This window comes from Diadema antillarum, unplaced genomic scaffold, assembly GCF_040938485.1.
Source record: "Diadema antillarum isolate AM-2024a unplaced genomic scaffold, OU_Dant_1.0 scf00000201, whole genome shotgun sequence".
NCBI lineage: Eukaryota > Metazoa > Echinodermata > Echinoidea > Diadematoida > Diadematidae > Diadema > Diadema antillarum.
In genome coordinates this window covers 1,718,636-1,736,935 of record NW_027271090.1, presented here as the reverse complement: position 1 = coordinate 1,736,935, position 18,300 = coordinate 1,718,636, and the positions used below count along the sequence as shown (strand labels likewise).

The window sequence follows — 18,300 nt, the reverse complement described above, 5'->3', positions numbered from 1 at the left end:
AAATTAAAAAAGAATCCATTTCACCATTTAAAAAGCAAATAGTATCATCAGCAAACAAAGAGATCTTTTTTTTTCTACACCCCCACCTTAAAGGACAAGTTCACCTTCATAAACATAAGGATTGAGAGAATGTGGCAATATTAGTAGAACACATCATTGAAAGTTTGAGGAAAATCAGACAATCCGTTCAAAAGTTATGAATTTTTGAAGTTTTTGTGCAGTACCCGCTGGATGAGAAGACTACTGCAGTGTATGAATAACTTAGATGTCACATGCGTACAACAATATAAGGAAAATATAAAGAGAATTTCACAAAATTCCATCTTTTGAAAAAAGTACACATTCCCCTGACTCGTTACCGACAAATGTTATGGGTAATATTATTCCCCCTGCCTTTAGAAAGAGGCAAGTCAAGTGCTCTTTTATTATGCGAAAAAAGTGAAAATATGTTGAATTTTCTTTTACATTTTCTTTATACTGTTGTACGCATATGACTCACAAGCTGTAGTAGTCTCCTCATCCAGCTGTTCTAACACAAAAATTAAAAAAATTCATAACTTTTGCATCGATTGTCCAATTTTCCTCAAACTTTCACTGATGTGTTCTACTAATATTGTTGCATTTTCTCAATCCTTATGTTTATGAAGGTGAACTTGTCCTTTAATACCTCTGATGACTGGACTGTCCCTAATAGCAATAGCCAACATTTCGATGGCCAAGATAAACAGATAGGGTGATATGGGGCAACCCTGAAATATCCCCTGGTTCATGGAAAATGACTTTGACAAAAATCCATTATTAATGACAAAGCTAGATCTACTATTATAAAATGTTTTGATATAATCAATAACATTTTCTCCAAGGTCAAATTGCTCCAAAGATTTAAATAAGTAGTCATGTTCAATCCTATCAAAGGCCTTTTCAAAATCTAATAAAACTATTGAACCGGACTCATCCACAAAATCAGAGTATTCAATAAGGTCAATAATGGTTCGAATATTTGCACTAATATTACGACCACTCAAGAATCCCTGTTGATCTGAATGAATTAGAGAATTAATAACCCTTTTTAATCGTTGACTCATTACCTTAGCAATCAACTTATAATCCACATTTAACAAAGAAATTGGCCTATAACTTTTGATTTCTAGAGGGTCTTTCCCTTCTTTCAACAACAATGTTATTACTCCATTTCTTTGTGTCTGGCTTAATAAACCATTAGTGAAAGAAGAATTGTATGAATCTATCAGCATATCAACAATATCATTAAAAAAAATGTAACATAAAATTCACTAGGGAGGCCATCCAATCCTGGAGTCTTGTTTGAAGACATTGTCTTTAAGGTAGACCACAATTCAGATTTTGTAATTGGGCCATTTAAGATTTCTTTTTGAGTCTCCGAAATTGTTGGAACATCTAAACCAAATAGGAATAAAGAAGCAGCTTCGACATCTTCTTGGGAACAATTAGAGGAATAAAGGGACTCAAAATAAATACCAATTTCTTCCAAAATTTTATCTGGGTCACTTAAAATATCTCCCTCACCTGACTTTAATTAGCGAACAATTTTTCTTTCATTATTACGCTTTTCTCAATTACAGAAGTATTTAGAGCTCTTTTCACCCTGTTCTGCCCATTTTATACGTGATCTTACAATATTAATCCTGCAGTTTCTCTATCCAAAATTTCATTCGATTCATTTTCTAATTTTTCTATTTATGAAACAACTCCGCAATCATATCAATATTAGTACCACTTGTATCAACTTTGTAAATTTCCCATTTCCTGTTTATAATGGGAAATTTGTTGTAACAATTCTTCTTTAATTTTATTTTTCTCTTTCTTTTTTATACTTGAATATTGCAAACAAAACCCTGCGATACCCCATTTAAAAGCATCCCAAATTATATTAGGATTTAATTCCGAATTCCTATGGATTTCTTTATAATCAATTTTTTCTTTGATAAATGTTATAAATTCCATATCCTGATTTAAATAATGACAATTACACTTCCAGTAGCCTTTTCCACGAAGAGGGAAGTTGGAGGTCAAATTCATATAAACTATGGCATGGTCAGAACTAATTCCAGGGTATATTTCAGATTTTTTGATTTGACTAATCAAATCACTCGAAACAAATATGTAGTCAAGCCTGGAAGAGACAATGGGGTTTTGTTACTGTGTTGTAAAACCTGGAGTACCTTTATGCTCCCGTCTCCACACATCTATCAAATTAAAATCATCAACAAAACAATTAAAAATATCTTTGGAGCGAATATGTTTATGTTGACTACGGGTCACTTTATAATCCAGTGGGCCAACGGCAACATTTAGATCTCCTGCAAGAATAATACTAGAATTTCCTATTTCGTCCAGTTTATTAAACACTTCCATAAAAAAGACTGGACTATCATCGTTTGGACCATAAATATTAACCAAAATATACTTAAATTCATTTATTTCTACCTCCAACATAATAAATCTACCATCATCATCAAGTAAACTACTACAAATCTTCACTTTCAAAGAAGGTTTAAATAAGATTGCAACCCCCCTGCTTCTCGACTGAAAACTACAAAAATTAGCTTGGCCACCCCACTGTGTTTTCCAAAAGGACTCATCCCCTTTCAGTGAGTGAGTTTCCTGTAAATAAATTATATCATACTGCTTTTGATGTAGAAACATAAACACTTTCTTTCTTTTAAAATCATCTGTTAAACCTCGACAATTAAAAGAAATCATATTCATACTCATCATCTATAAATTTCAAATATCAAAGGATTTAACAATTCAGTATTCCCATAATCAGTAGTTTAAAAAAAAAAAAACATGTCATAAAAACAGAAAGAATCTGTAAAATGGGCAAGGGAGACAAGACAAAAAGACGAGGAGACACACAAAAACAACAAGCAAACAAACATCACACATACACACAACACAAAGCTGTGATGTAACAAATAACATACTGGGGTAACATAGTAACCTGAAGCCTCTGTTACATAAGATAAACATAATTTATACTGAAAATCCAACAAGTCTAAATAGGGCACCAATGACCTACTAGTCCATCAAGTCAAACAAGGTAAGAAACCCTGATCTTCTCTTCAAAAATTAAAAAGCTGGAACAGTACCATACATCTGGTGTAATCCTCTCTCTGACTACAAGTTATAAGTGGGTGAAAGTGATTCATTTACATGTACATCATTACATGTAATGATGTTTACAGCTGTACTTCAAACACTTGGCTTGTAAACCTTCAGTAGGTTGTCTTGGACATATTTGATGGTCGCGGGGTAGACGAAAAATGCTTTCTTTCCTTCTTGCTGTAGCTTCTTTAACTGTGGAAGGAGCGCTCTACGGCGTGCTTGAATGCGCTGGCTGAAGTCCTCCGCTACAAATATCTTTCTCTCCTTGTACTTGAATCCACCCTTGAATGCAGCGATGCAGGCCTTCCTTACTTTGGCTCGATACTGGAACGATCCAAAGCACACATGTATTGGTCGATCCTTTGGGCGCTGGTTGCCATTCTGGTGCATACGGGATTGGTGGTGGCCCTGGCGGGGTGCGATGAGCTCTCTCGATCTTGGCATCACCAATGGCTTCATCGATGGACGATAGGAGTGATGAGATCAGCTCCCCACAACCCCCTGCAGCATCCGTTTCTTCTCCTTCTGGGAGATTAAAGAACACCAAATTATTCCTTCGCGACCTGTTCTCCAAGTCATCGATCTTGACGAGTGCTTGTGAAAGCTCTTTTTCCAAACTGGTGAATCTCTCCTCACAAGCCTTTTCATGAAAATCAAGACTGGTATTACGTGCTTTAACCTTCTCAGTCACTGGCGAATTGAAATTCAGACTTTTGGGCTTCTTACCTCCTCCTCCGGGGTGTTTGGTGGGCGACAAAAACCTCTTCTCGGCCATGAACACAAACAGTTAGAATAAACTTAACGAGAACGGTCTGGACTGGCCTTAAAACAAAAATTGTTGGGAAAAAAATAAAGCGAGGCTCGAGAACATGCTCTTTAGAAGGGCGCCATCTTGAATCCCGCATATACCGGTATTTGAATGAAGGGTCAGACAACGAAATTTCGAAAGCGGGTAAGACTTGTAAGTTTATTATAAACTCTTATTTTTTTCTTTTTTTTTTTTTTTTGCTTTATAACAAATGCCTATAACTAAAGTGAATCGATTAACGTTAGGCCTGCACAATATTAGTGGTCTGATACGCTATTGGAAGCAAATCACTGGACATTCTTGCATCTGTCACTGCCACTGGCGTCCAACTTAACGTTAGTTCAGTCCCACGTGTATCTTTCTGCGATGGTAATTTTCTCCAATACATTACCATCCAAATCCACTTAATACATGAACAAGCTTATCTGAAGATAACCTTCTAAGTTAGGGCTGCGTTTCATGAAACCGTCATAAATATAAGTTCATGACATCCCATTGAAGCATGTACAAACTCTACATTACAATACACGTTTCAAGGGGATGTCCAAGAAGTTAGACTTACGACGGTTTCATGAAACGCAGCCCAGATCTAGATCTACTGCGTAATAATAGTCATTACGCTGGATTTGCTTCAATAGCGTTCCTGTGTATCAGTGGGTGTTGGGCACCGCTAGATCTTTCATACATGAGAGGAAAATGATTTTTGAAATTTCACTTTCAGCTCTGAATCCCCAGCCCGAATTGTGGCAAAGTAGGAGTTATCTCGCTTTGGGCAATTTTGTTGTCTGTTTTTGACTGCACAACAGTGAATGTTTGCTATAATATAGAGTCCCGCATAAGTTTGGCCCTATGACTATGAGTATGAGTGATGCAAATCATGAGTTATCTTCAGATAAGCTTGTACATGTCATGTGTAAGTGGGCATGCAAATGCACTCATAGGAACTTGGTACTGTAGGGTTGTGTAGAACAAAGTTTCCTTGTTGGAGTAGTCGGATAGACTTCCCTAACACTAATAATATTTCAAGTCATACCCATTTTCTTGCAATCAGTTTTAGCGGGAGTTACAAGGAAATCTTGTCGAGTAGTCAAAACAGACAAATTTCACTTAGCAAGATCCGACCCCGACTGCCGAGGAGGGGGGGGGGGGGGCACTCACTAACCTAATATAATAATGGTATACTCGGTCTTTATTTTATTGTTTAGAGTACACTCCCAAGGTGCAAAATGTTTTGAATCAGAAAATCCCTAATAATGGATGCCCTTTTGTAGTCTACCAAGATGATCCTTACAATAGGGTATGGAATGTATGGTATTACCGGACACTTTTGACGCCGTCGCGAAACCGCAAATTTGACTTCGGAGGCCGACGAACACAAGAGCCCCCGGATAAAATACAGACCAGTGGAGAACCCTGCACATGGATGAGTTTGCATGGACAGACAAAGGGAATACACACAAAAGCCTATAGATGCTAATCCATGCCTATTTGCACTGTTTTTCCTATGAAGTTTAGTTATCTAAGATAACCTCATAGGTTATAACCAATGAGGTTATCTAAGACTAATATAACCTCTTAGACATAGTTACTATAAGTGGGAAAAACTAAATTAATGGGATAAGAGATATTTTATAATTTATTTTTTCTCTAGAGAAAATTAATGAACATAGTTTGCTACATGTACTTTTCTCCACAGTTAAATTCAGAAGAATATTGATAAGAAGAAACAGAAACACTTTGCCAATATGGATTTTATATGTTATTAGCAAAATATGATCAAAATAACTTCTTTCCGATGTCTGTATGTTGGAAAAATTTTTCAATAGAAAACACATGTCCGGTAATACAATGCTCTGTTCCAGGTCACCAAAACACAGCATATGTGAAAAAGGAGAGTGATGAAATGGTTTATACAGTAGTCAAAACAGACAAATTTCACTTAGCAAGATCCGACCCCGACTGCCGGGGGGGGGGGCACTCACTAACCTAATATAATAATGGTATACTCGGTCTTGGGTGTGCTGCTCAGCTCAGATGGGTCACTTTTTTTGAAGAAATCCCTAACGTTACGTTAAACATGGCCTGGGTTGTAATTTTTAGTCAGAAAATTCCTAAACATGCCTAACAATTTTCAAAATCTGTAATTTTATTGTTTAGAGTACTCTCCCAAGGTGCAAAATCCCTATTTTGAATCAGAAAATCCCTAATAATGGATGCCCTTTTGTAGTCTACCAAGATGATCCTTACAATAGGGTATGGAAATGTATGGTATTACCGGACACTTTTAAGTAGTCACACCAAATATTTATCAAAGTCATGCAATAAATAGTCAAAATCCTATAGAAAATAATAATAGTGAACACTTGTAGAGTGCACACACCGTCGAAAGACGCTCCTGGCGCTAGCTCAGCAACAGTTCTTCTAAAGTTTAACTTAACCATAAATAAAGGTTGTACTACTCATATTTAAAAAAAAATAGCATCACCCTATGTCACTCTCAGCCATGGCCATACGCAGCGGGGGCGGGGGGCAGTTGCCCCCCAGAAATTTTGAAAATTCACATTTTTTTACTGAAAATTTGCACAAAATCCTTCGAATCCATTTTAAAAAATGCAAAAGTGCTCTCGTGAGCAGCTCGGTCGCTTCGCTCACTCGATTTAAAGGTTTTTTTGAAAATTTTAACATGTCTTGCCCCCCTTGGAAAAAATTTCTGCATACGGCCATGCTCTCAGCTCCACCGTGTGAGGCCTGGTGTCCTCCAGCTGCTCCGTTCACTGACAGTTTGAGGGACAAGCCCAGACAGTACATTACTCACAGCAGTCTACCAAGATGATCCTTAAAATAAAGATGTTATTTGCAAAGGCAAATTAATCTTCGATACTGTATAAACCATTTCATCACTCTCCTTTTTCACATATGCTGTGTTTTGGTGACCTGGATCAGAGCATTGTATTACCGGACATGTGTTTTCTATTGAAAAAATTTTCCAACATACAGACATCGGAAAGAAGTTATTTTGATCATATTTTGCTAATAACATATAAAATCCATATTGGCAAAGTGTTTCTGTTTCTTCTTATCAATATCCTTCTGAATTTAACTGTGGAGAAATGTACATGTAGCAAACTATGTTCATTAATTTTCTCTAGAGAAAAAATAAATTATAAAATATCTCTTATCCCATTAATTTAGTTTTTCCCACTTATAGTAACTATGTCTAAGAGGTTATCTTAGTCTTAGACAACCTCATTGGTTATAACCTATGAGGTTATCTTAGATAACTAAACTTCATAGGAAAAACAGTGCAAATAGGCATGGATTAGCATCTATAGGCTTTTGTGTGTATTCCCTTTGTCTGTCCATGCAAACTCATCCATGTGCAGGGTTCTCCACTGGTCTGTATTTTATCCGGGGGCTCTTGTGTTCGTCGGCCTCCGAAGTCAAATTTGCGGTTTCGCGACGGCGTCAAAAGTGTCCGGTAATACCATACATTTCCATACCCTATTGTAAGGATCATCTTGGTAGACTACAAAAGGGCATCCATTATTAGGGATTTTCTGATTCAAAACAGGGATTTTGCACCTTGGGAGTGTACTCTAAACAATAAAATTACAGATTTTGAAAATTGTTAGGCATGTTTAGGAATTTTCTGACTAAAAATTACAACCCAGGCCATGTTTAACGTAACGTTAGGGATTTCTTCAAAAAAAGTGACCCATCTGAGCTGAGCAGCACACCCAAGACCGAGTATACCATTATTATATTAGGTTAGTGAGTGCCCCCCCCCCCCCCCCCGGCAGTCGGGGTCTGATCTTGCTATCAAAGTGAAATTTTGATGTCTGTTTTGACTACTCGACAAGATTTCCTTGTAACTCCCGCTAAAACTGATTGCAAGAAAATGGGTATGACTTGAAATATTATTAGTGTTAGGGAAGTCTATCCGACTACTCCAACAAGGAAACTTTGTTCTACACAACCCTACATTACCAAGTTCCTATGAGTGCATTTGCATGCCCACTTACACATGACATGTACAAGCTTATCTGAAGATAACTAATGATTTGCATCACTCATACTCATAGTCATAGGGCCAAATTTATGCGGGACTGTAGCGAACATTCACTGTTGAGCAGTCAAAAACAGACAACAAAATTGCCCAAAGCGAGATAACTCCTACTTTGCCACAATTCGGGCTGGGGATTCAGAGCTGAAAGTGAAATTTCAAAAATTATTTTCCTCTCATGTATGAAAGATCTAGCGGTGCCCAACACCCACTGATACACAGGAACGCTATTGAAGCAAATCCAGCGTAATGACTATTATTACGCAGTAGATCTAGATCTGGGCTGCGTTTCATGAAACCGTCGTAAGTCTAACTTCTTGGACATCCCCTTGAAACGTGTATTGTAATGTAGAGTTTGTACATGCTTCAATGGGATGTCATGAACTTATATTTATGACGGTTTCATGAAACGCAGCCCTAACTTAAAAGGTTATCTTCAGATAAGCTTGTTCATGTATTAAGTGGATTTGGATGGTAATGTGTTGGAGAAAATTACCATCGCAGAAAGATACACGTGGGACTGAACTAACGTTAAGTTGGACGCCAGTGGCAGTGACAGATGCAAGAATGTCCAGTGATTTGCTTCCAATAGCGTATCAGACCACTAATATCGTGCAGGCCTAACGTTAATCGATTCACTTTAGTAATAGGCATTTGTTATAAAGCAAAAAAAAAGAAAAAAATAAGAGTTTATAATAAACTTACAAGTCTTACCGGCTTTCGAAATTTCGTTGTCTGACCCTTCATTCAAGTACCGGTATATGCAAAATTTAGGGCGGAGCTTGCTCGGATCAACAAGGCGGCCAATCAGCGTCCTTCTTATATTCCTTACGCGGCGGAGACTGACAGAATGCCATTCCGTACACGAAATCCTTTCTGTGTAGCACGAAATCCGTTTCGCATGGTACGAAATCCATTTGATATCGAACGAAATGCATTCCGTGTGCAACGAAATCCATTTCGTGTGCAACTCAATCCATTTCGTATGGTACCTTACAGGGAAATGACTTTTGTTGTTCAATTCCGTACACAAAAGGGAGTGTAGTTCAGTTCTGTTAGACCCTCTACACGAAATGCAGTTTGTAGAACCATTCCGTACACGAAATGATTTTTTTTTTTTTTTGGAGCAAAATAAGATTCTGTTACGAAATTATATTTGCCATGTCATTCTGTCACAAAATGAAAAAGCACAAGACTTTTTTTTTAACAACATGAGATTTTGTTTACAAAATAAAAATTTGTTGTTTCATTTTGTAACAAAATGGATAACTGTCTTCATAATTTTGTAATTAAACCAGATTTCGTTACAAAATGAAATTGTTTTGTTACGAAATTGTCTGTACAATTTCATTTTCTAACGAAATGGATTTGAGTTTATGATTTCTGTAGTTTTAAGGTAATTTCGTGTCTATTTGGACGGAATTTTCAAGCGAACACTTGGCGCCCCATACCCCCCCCCCCCCTGGTTTTTGCCGAAAGGGTGCGTTGGTACTTTTTCTCATGTAATATTAAAAGACGAGTTTTGAATTTATATTTAACCTTCAAACAACCATTTCAAAGAGGCTATCGTCCGGATCGGTTAACACTCTATTAATTTTAAGACTTGGTCTACAGCCAGTTGATCTAATAGACTGTTTAAAATCAGTTGGTATAATGACCAGTTGGTCTAGTCATCATTTCGTTCAATTACTGTTTGGTCTAATTGTTATTCGGTTTAATTACTATTTGGTCTACAGTCAATTCGTCTACTAATAGCCATTTGGTCTATTTTTGGTCTAACACCAATTATTGGTATAAATTATTTATATCATCAAATACCGATTTGGTCTATTATGAGTTGGTCTAATTCCATTTCGTCTAATCATCAAATGTGACCGTGCACCTCAAAACGAACATAAAGTCGCACACACTGATTTTGCGTGAGGACTGAAAATAAATGAAATGGGTCAACCTAGCCGAACTTGACTTCTTCATATTTTCTGAAAGAACGGGTCTTCTTTTACATTATGCTAAAATTTGGTATCACAAAACGGGCAGGAAAATGTTCTTTTTTTTCCATCAGTTTATCTCGAACATTTTTGGTAGAATAGTGTGATTAGGTGTGTCTTTAGAATCCCTTTTTCATTTCTGAAAAACCTTGTCCACACTCTTCACTTTCAACTCTAATAACTTTTGAAAGGATAGTGCTACTGCTTTGAAAGTTGGCATTAATTATGGACAGAATGTGTCAATGAGACATGCTTGATTTCATTTTAATGTAATAATCTCTTCATTGTTGTTACTCTGGTGGTTTACTTCCTGTTTTTTGTCCCATTCATCCCACAGCCAGCACGGTTTCACACTGTACTTCAGAGCCCTTTTCTCAGTTCACACTTTTCCTGAGTTTGTGCTTTCTTTCCAATATTTAGATAGGTTAGGAAAATCCATTTGATTTGAGTTATATATCATTTTAAAGCTTAAAGTCTGCTCTTTCAGAATATGGTCTTAACTAAAAATTCACGTCTGGCTACTTTTTGTTTGTTTTGAGGTGCAGGGTCACAAATGGTCTAAAATAAAACCAAATTTTTCCAATATAAATTTGGTGTACACATCATTAATTTTGGTCCATTGCCCAGTTGGTCTAGCCTCTGTCTGTCATCATTTAATCTACACCCATTTAGTCTAATAACCATTGATATTATTGTCATTTGGTCTAATAGTCAGCCTCCTGGTCTAATCAGGTACCATTTGGTGCAATCATCGTTTCGTCTGTATGACCAACTGGGCTATTTTTTTTTTTAGGGGGGGGGGGGCCTTTTTCAATAACAATAGAAATATCCTCCAGCATTCCCACTGATTCCCACTGATCAGTTACTAGCCATCCCCTTTAAACGTTATTGGCGATACTGTTCTGAATCTGTAATCAACTAAGATCTAGCCACACGATAATATGTTTGTTTTGAGTTTCTGTCCATCCTTTGTCAAATAGGAACCGAAATTATATGTTTAGACGAACCTCCGAGAAAAAAAGAACGTCCGTGATGATTAAAACGTTTTCGAATGGGACACCATCTTGCTTTGATGGCGAAGGTGCATTTTTCATCTGGCTCTCTAGTCGAGGAGCTGCATGTCATTTTTGGAGTGGACTGAGGTTCGTCCGCAGTTTTTGGACCATGCAATTCACCAAAAACCAAGCAAATAATATTTTCTCTAAAAATTCACCTCCTGATCCCCCTCTGAGCAATACATATGTTGTAAGGATGTCAAATTTCTTATAATTTGCATTGACAATACCTTTTCATATTTTTGAAAGAGTTAGGAAGGCTAGGTACTCTCTGCCGATTAGTTATCCGTCCTGGAACATGACCCTAGTAGTAGAACGAACGTCCGTGACAATTCCAGCGAACGTCCGTGACGTATGCAATCCCTCCGATAGGGATAACTTGTCCCGAAAGTGTCCTGTATTCTTTAAAACTTTTGGCTCCAATAGTGGCAAATAAAGTTTTACAAAGTAAACAATGAGTTAAGAGCAGTAGTTTCAGAATTTTTAAGGCGTTATGTGATCATGATGAACAAACAGTTGAAGATTCACTCACAATTTTACGCTTGTTTTCCCTCTAATTATACAAAAAACAGCTAAACACTGAAAACAAAGTTATAGGAAAATGGAATTTTGCGTAATCTTTAATTTCTGTGCATTTAAATTTCTTTCTAATGAGGTTCTGGAGACAATTTGTACTGTTACAGGTTCTGAAAGTTTCGCTCACGGAGGTTCTGTCCGAGAAAGGAAATTTCTGACAATTACAAATATATCACTGCATATAAAATTAATGTTAGTTCAAAATATTACTAAATCACCGAGCCGCTCATACCCGAAAGTGAATAGCGTTCAGCACTCAATTTACCTGTAATAACAAACGGAAAATGTTTTTTTTTTTCACGGATGTTCGTTGGTTAAATAAGTCAATGGATTACATAGTAGGAGAAAGAGGATCAGTGCCACTTTTTAGTGACAGGTGCTCTAAGTGTTTTTCTTTTGAGTATGGTGGCTGCCGTCTCAAACAGAACACATCCAGTTTTGGTCACCATTACGGACGTTCGCTGTAATTGTCATGATATTAAATGCCTTAATTCATTCTTATTTTTCTCTTCATGACGATTTTTCTCTCATTCCCTCAATAGCCTGAACATGCTGCGACCAAACAGAACACAAAAACAAACAAAACAAACCAAAACAAATCCGAAAAGTCCTACGCAATCACATTCAGGATAATGACGGAAGAAGTCTGTAATGGGCATGTGTTGAATAAGAAACGGAAGAGTTTCAAAAGGACGTGGAAACAGTTGCATGAAAATGACTGAGAAACAGAGAAGGGATCGGGATCCAACGCACAGAGAAAAGAACTGCCAGTGCACTCCCGTTATACCAAATTCCTCTGGAGGAATTTTTGTTTGTTTGTTTGTTTATGTTTTTTATTCATCGAAATGCCGTCACAAGCGAACAAAAATAATGCAGTATACAATTATTGTCTGATGAAAACACATGTACAAATCCTCCGCTTATCATCACATGGTGTTGTTTTATACTCATCAATGAAAAGCAATGTTCATTTGTAATTCTTTCCAAGATTTTTTTTTTCATATTACATTTAAGAGACAGAGAGATCGTCAATTTGTTTGTGCTTTTGTGCTTACTTTGAAAACACATGTTAAAAAAGGAATGATTAAGAATAGGTTTAAGGTTGCACTTTGATACGTTTGCTCTTTCAAAGATTCGTGACTCCGATGTCCAAAGGTTTGTTATTCCGAAAATGAAAAAAAAAAACATGTGGTTAATTCAGGAGGTTTGTTATTAATGTTCTTCGAAAAATAGATATTAAGGATCATTATTTTTAGGTCCGTTCTTCTAAAAGTGGAATGGGCCTGATATTCGTTTAGGTGAAAACGGTTATTATGAGGTTTTGACATTTGCAGGATTTTAGTTGTTAACTTGTTTCTCCACATTTGGATAAGCGAACATGATTTTTCATGTTCCAATTAATAAACCTTTCGATTAACCTTCGGAGTTTCCTATCATTTACCCAATAAAAAAGCTTCGTAATTGTACGAACTCTATCAATTTTCGTATTGACAAACTGTATGAATAACGAGCCTCCGAAATGACGCGCTACAAAATGTTTGTAATAACAAACCATATTGTATAATATCGAAGTCACAAACATCCATCCAAGTTATATGGACTTATTGTGTCTTGTTATGACGAAACTTCGCAGTATCGAACCTATTATCATTTCTGACTAATATAATAACACAAATTTCCTCGGTAACAGTGTGTAACACAAGGAGCAAACACAGAGGGATTTCTTCCTAACGTATTCGTTTGCCCTCCCCAGCTCAGTAAACTTCGTATTTCTATAACGGAGCACATTTCTGTTGTTTTTCTATATTAATTCTTTGTCATAATTTTAGCTGTGACGATGTTCGTTATACTGTAAGCAAATTTTGCATTGTAGACTTTATATAACAAGTTTAGGACCTGAATCTTTACTTCATAATAACGAAATTTTGATAAATATATTCGTTCTCAAGGATGGACTAAGTCACTGAGATTACACGTACGTTTGTACGTTCATTTACGAGAGATGGAAAAATTGTTTTCTTTGATTCCTCAGTATGAGAAGATAAACAAGCTTATATAATTGAAAAATTGGTAACATCTATTCAGGATTTCGCAGAGGAGTTTGTTCTCGACATGAAATTGCTGTTTGTTGTGAGTAGAATGCGTTTCCAACTCAAGAGAGCTGCATGCACTGTTCAATATCTTGTTTGTTCCGAACGTCCGTGAGCTACATGCGAACCTCCGTGATGAAAATTATGCTATGTTTGTTGGGTTATAGAGACTGCCCAGATCAGATACATCTTAAAAAGGTATGTTATTATTTGGGAGTGAGGATTAAAGTATGGGATAGTGAAATAAGAGGTCAAAATATTGAGTTTCTGTAAAATGCGCGTAAAGTGGAGAAAGTGTTTAGCGGAAGAGCAATATTTCCACAGAAATGACGAATTTAGTTAAATCATCAGTTGTCTACCATTACGTACAGGTTAAGCGTACAAGCTTAATATTCTGCAAGCACGTACACATGTCCCTTAAGATATTTCGTTAGGATTTTGAACTGAATCAGATCTTTGCAAACTATGTTAAATGGCATTAAAATGTATGTGCAGTATTTATTCCCCCCGGACGTTCGCTGCTCTGGACATGGTAAACTTCAGCGGTGAATAAAAACTTGTTCCTCTGGAAAAATTCTAGTATAATTGGGTTCATTCTTTCAGGTAAGATGAATGATTTGGAGAATTTCGTACTTTTTAAATTGTGCCTTGTTTTGGCTCAATTGTACATCGTTCAAAATTCTGACCCATATACATGATTTCTCTCTCGAGTTACATAGACCAGTAATCCTCTTCTTTTCTTTCAACCCTCCTATATGCCTACACACGATCAATATACACACAATCCATTTCCATAAAATCAACATTTATACGTACCCACCTTTACACGCACAACACGCCTTACAGATCACTCCAGAAGAAGTCCGAGAGCTCATCCAAGGTTATGAGACAACCGCATTGATGCAAAATAAAGGCATTCGGCTCGGCGGTGTCAAATACCAATTCAAGACTAAAGTCGACAACGTGATAGAAGGGGCGAATGTTCGAGAAGGCGTACTTGCTTATAAGAGTAATACAGGTGAGATCTCCCTCCCCATCCCCCTACACATACTCACAAAATAATGCATCCCAATATAATGTGTTTGGCTCGTTTTTTTTTTCAAAAAAAATCTTGTAATTCATAAGATAGGCCCTATAGGAGAACGAGAAAAATAAACTCACAAATACCAGCAACAGCCTGAGGTTGTTATGATGTAATGATATTGCAAAAGATATGCCATTAAGTCCTCATTACATCAGGGAATTACAACGTCTGATTTTCTTTACACCTTCAAAGAAAAGACAAAACAAAATAATTCTTCATCTCGCTTTATTTTTGGCATGATGCCAAATCATAAAAGACACTACACAAATAATTTCATGATAGACAATGATCGTTCATCACTGTTACATTGATGTAATGTCGTGGCTCGTAAATCATAATTTTGTCGGAATGATATATTCACTTTGCAACAAACAATTTTTTTAACTTCGTGGTAATATGACACGAAAATAATGCGACATGACACACTTCATATTCATTAGAATATAAAAAGCGAAGTGTGTAGTAAACATTGACCTAAAGCGATGGTAACCATAGGAAGGCTGTATTAGTTTAAATAGCAGCAACAGGAGTAAAAACAGGTCATTGAAACCGTTCTGATGTTAGGTGGTTTCAAAGTAGAAACAAAAGATTTTCGGAAATATATTAGTCACAAAATATCGCGGTCGTAACATTTCATACCAGCTAACAATTGGGCATTTTCTGAACGTTCTTGGAACGTTCCAAGTTTGGTTGTTTGTTTTTCTTTGACGTTTTGTCGAAACTTTCTCACTCTTTTTGAGAAATATTTTCGGCGTAATCAAAACGTTGCAAATGGACGTAAAATAACAGTAAAAACCTTCATTGGGTTTTTAACGACCTTTAGAAAGCCTTTAGGAACAGTCTAAACCGTTTTTTTAAAAAGTCTGAAAAATGTCCCTTCCCAGAACGCTTTAAAAACCTTTCATATCCGCCTAGAACGTCCAGAAAACCTTTTAAGAATGTCAAATGTGTATAACAAAGAACATTAGAAAAAATTGCACAAACCGTCTCAGAACTTTTCAGGAATGTCAATAATTTCATATAAACGTTTCAAGAACATTCAAAGAACCTTAAAAAAAGCTTTAAAATCTTTAAAAACGCAATAGGTAAAAGTAAAGGCTGCATTACAGCTGCATTTTGCATACTCTTTACTTCTGAAAACATAAAGGCTAAATCCAGGATCAATGTACCCTAATACTAATCCTATACAATTCTATCCTAACCTGTTCATAATGTAGCTATACCACCTATTCCTACTATATCCTATTCCGATGTATATGTGTCACATTTTTTTTTTAAACCGGCTAAAATGTTGTAATGCGTGAATACGCAGTGGATGAAATGAAATCACACATACCTTTAATAGGCCTATCGAAATATGAAAATACCTGTTTATATCACAATTTAAAATACAAGTGAATAACTGAACAACGTAAGTATAAATTCACTTTGTTAAAAAGTTTGAACCCAGCATAAATACTTTAGATTATAATGGGGGTTTTTTTTTCTTGTGTTTATTTCTAACAGTCTTCACATTTTTCTTACCTGGATATTCATGATGGTTAATTTCCTAACATCCGATAATATTTGGTAACGCTTTGTAAAGGACGTTTCATTTTGAAACGCTTTCCCCAAACCTGTGCATTGCGGTAAATGCTAAGTCAAAACATTATAAAACGTCCATTAGAACGTCTTGAAAACGTTTTGAAAACGTTGTGTCTTTACTTGAATATGTTGTTGGAGCAGACATGGACGCTGTGGTGTATGTGCTGAGGCATGTTTTAGAAGTAGAAGTTGTTCGTATAGTTAATGGTGGATGCAGGAGAAGCAGTGTAATAGCAGCAGTGGTGATGTAAATATTGTTGATTTTTCTGGTTACAGAAGATGTTTGGGCACGCTTATTATTAGTAGGCTCTACTTAGCAGTATCCATGAACACTTTTTTTTTTGAACTGTGAAAATTGACTTTTCCTTTTGGGGTTTAGCGACAATATCCATGTTTTGCTCTCTCCGAATCGCAGCTGTGGTAATCGGCATTTACCCAAATGAGCACCGGACAAGCGCAGCCAAAGCAAGTTCAACTCTTCTGGATGTGAAGACCTATCTGATTGAAAAAGGCCTGTGAAGGACCCGTTCATCCATGCTCGAGGTTTTGACATGAAATTGATTTCGTTATTACATCATCTGGAATGCATTAACGGTGAGGGTAGAACATAATGTTAAGCAGCCTTTGTTTCTTTTTTTCTATGTGTATATTAGCCATTTATTAAAAGAAAGGTGGAAAGTGGATATTATATTAAAAAGAAAAATAAGAGATGATATACAATTCAGTACATTGCTTTGCATAACGTGAGTATACGTTATAGCAATTCATTTAGGTACTGTATATTGATTTGAGGTACAGAAGTTAAGTTTGAAATGGAAAAGGTTGCTTTCAATGTAACTCTATTCGTCCTTTTTGTTCTTTTGCGATTTATCACAAACAGCCAGTATTCAAATGAGAAAAAGAACTACATTATCGTAAGAATGTCATTAATTCCCAAGCTCATCCGAACATTATTGGTTAGTAACGATTTGTGCGCATGAATTTCTACCATGAGTAAGATTTTCTCCACATATGGAGTAGCTAATTCAAATGTTTATTCCACATTGCTCTTTTCCGATTTCATTGGCACGATTGAAATAATATTAAAGGACAAGTCCACCTTCGTATACATGTGGATTGAGGAAATTGATAATTCTTATAAGTTAAATAAGAACAGAATTTCACAAAGCTTTATTTTTTTATCAAACTGCACTTTTCTTCGACTTGATACTGACGTATGTAAAGTGTAATAATATTCCATTGCCTTCGGAAATACAGAAGTCGAGTGTTCTTTTGTTATGCGAAAAAAAGTGAAAATATATTGAATTTTCTTTATACTTTCTTTACAATGTTGTACACATGCGACATCACAAGCTATAGTACACTGTAGTGCTCTCATCCAGCCATGACTGAGAAGAAACTTCAAAAATGCATAACTTTTGAACGGATTGTCCGATGTTCTCAAACTTTCACTAATGTGTTCCACTAATACTGCTGCATTCACTCAACCCAAACATCTATGAAGGTAAACTTGTCCTTTAAGAACTCAGTCCGTTTGAGACAAACTTGAATAAGATACTAGTTTACTCGGGTCGTTGATGCCATCGCTTTGTCTTACCAGCCAATGTACTTATCTGCATAGTTAGTCCCTTGTAAAAATATTTTGAGCAACCACTGTCTGGTACCATATTTGTAAGCCTTCAGACGCTCTCCTCATGATAAGTGGTGAAGGGTAAAATTTGGGCGTTGTTATGCATCAATATACAGTTCCTGTTTCCTGTGTAAACATTCAAAACGGTGAATTCAGATTTAGTCTAGGTATTCTCGTTATGTATCTAACATATATAAACATCCTTTTAGAAAGAAATTTTAGTGTATTCTCTTAAGACTTAACCATAATTGTAAATCCTTTAATATTAGACTCGT

The 18,300-nt window shown here is 36.3% G+C and overlaps 1 long non-coding RNA gene across 1 annotated transcript; it reads left to right on the top strand.

The window, feature by feature from the left end:
* Positions 1-8,792: 8,792 nt before the first annotated feature.
* On the top strand, positions 8,793-17,456 carry LOC139723854 (uncharacterized). The gene is made up of 3 exons (XR_011710388.1): positions 8,793-8,922; positions 14,574-14,745; positions 16,811-17,456. It is a non-coding gene; the product is annotated as an uncharacterized lncRNA (long non-coding RNA).
* The last annotated feature ends 844 nt before the right edge of the window (positions 17,457-18,300 follow it).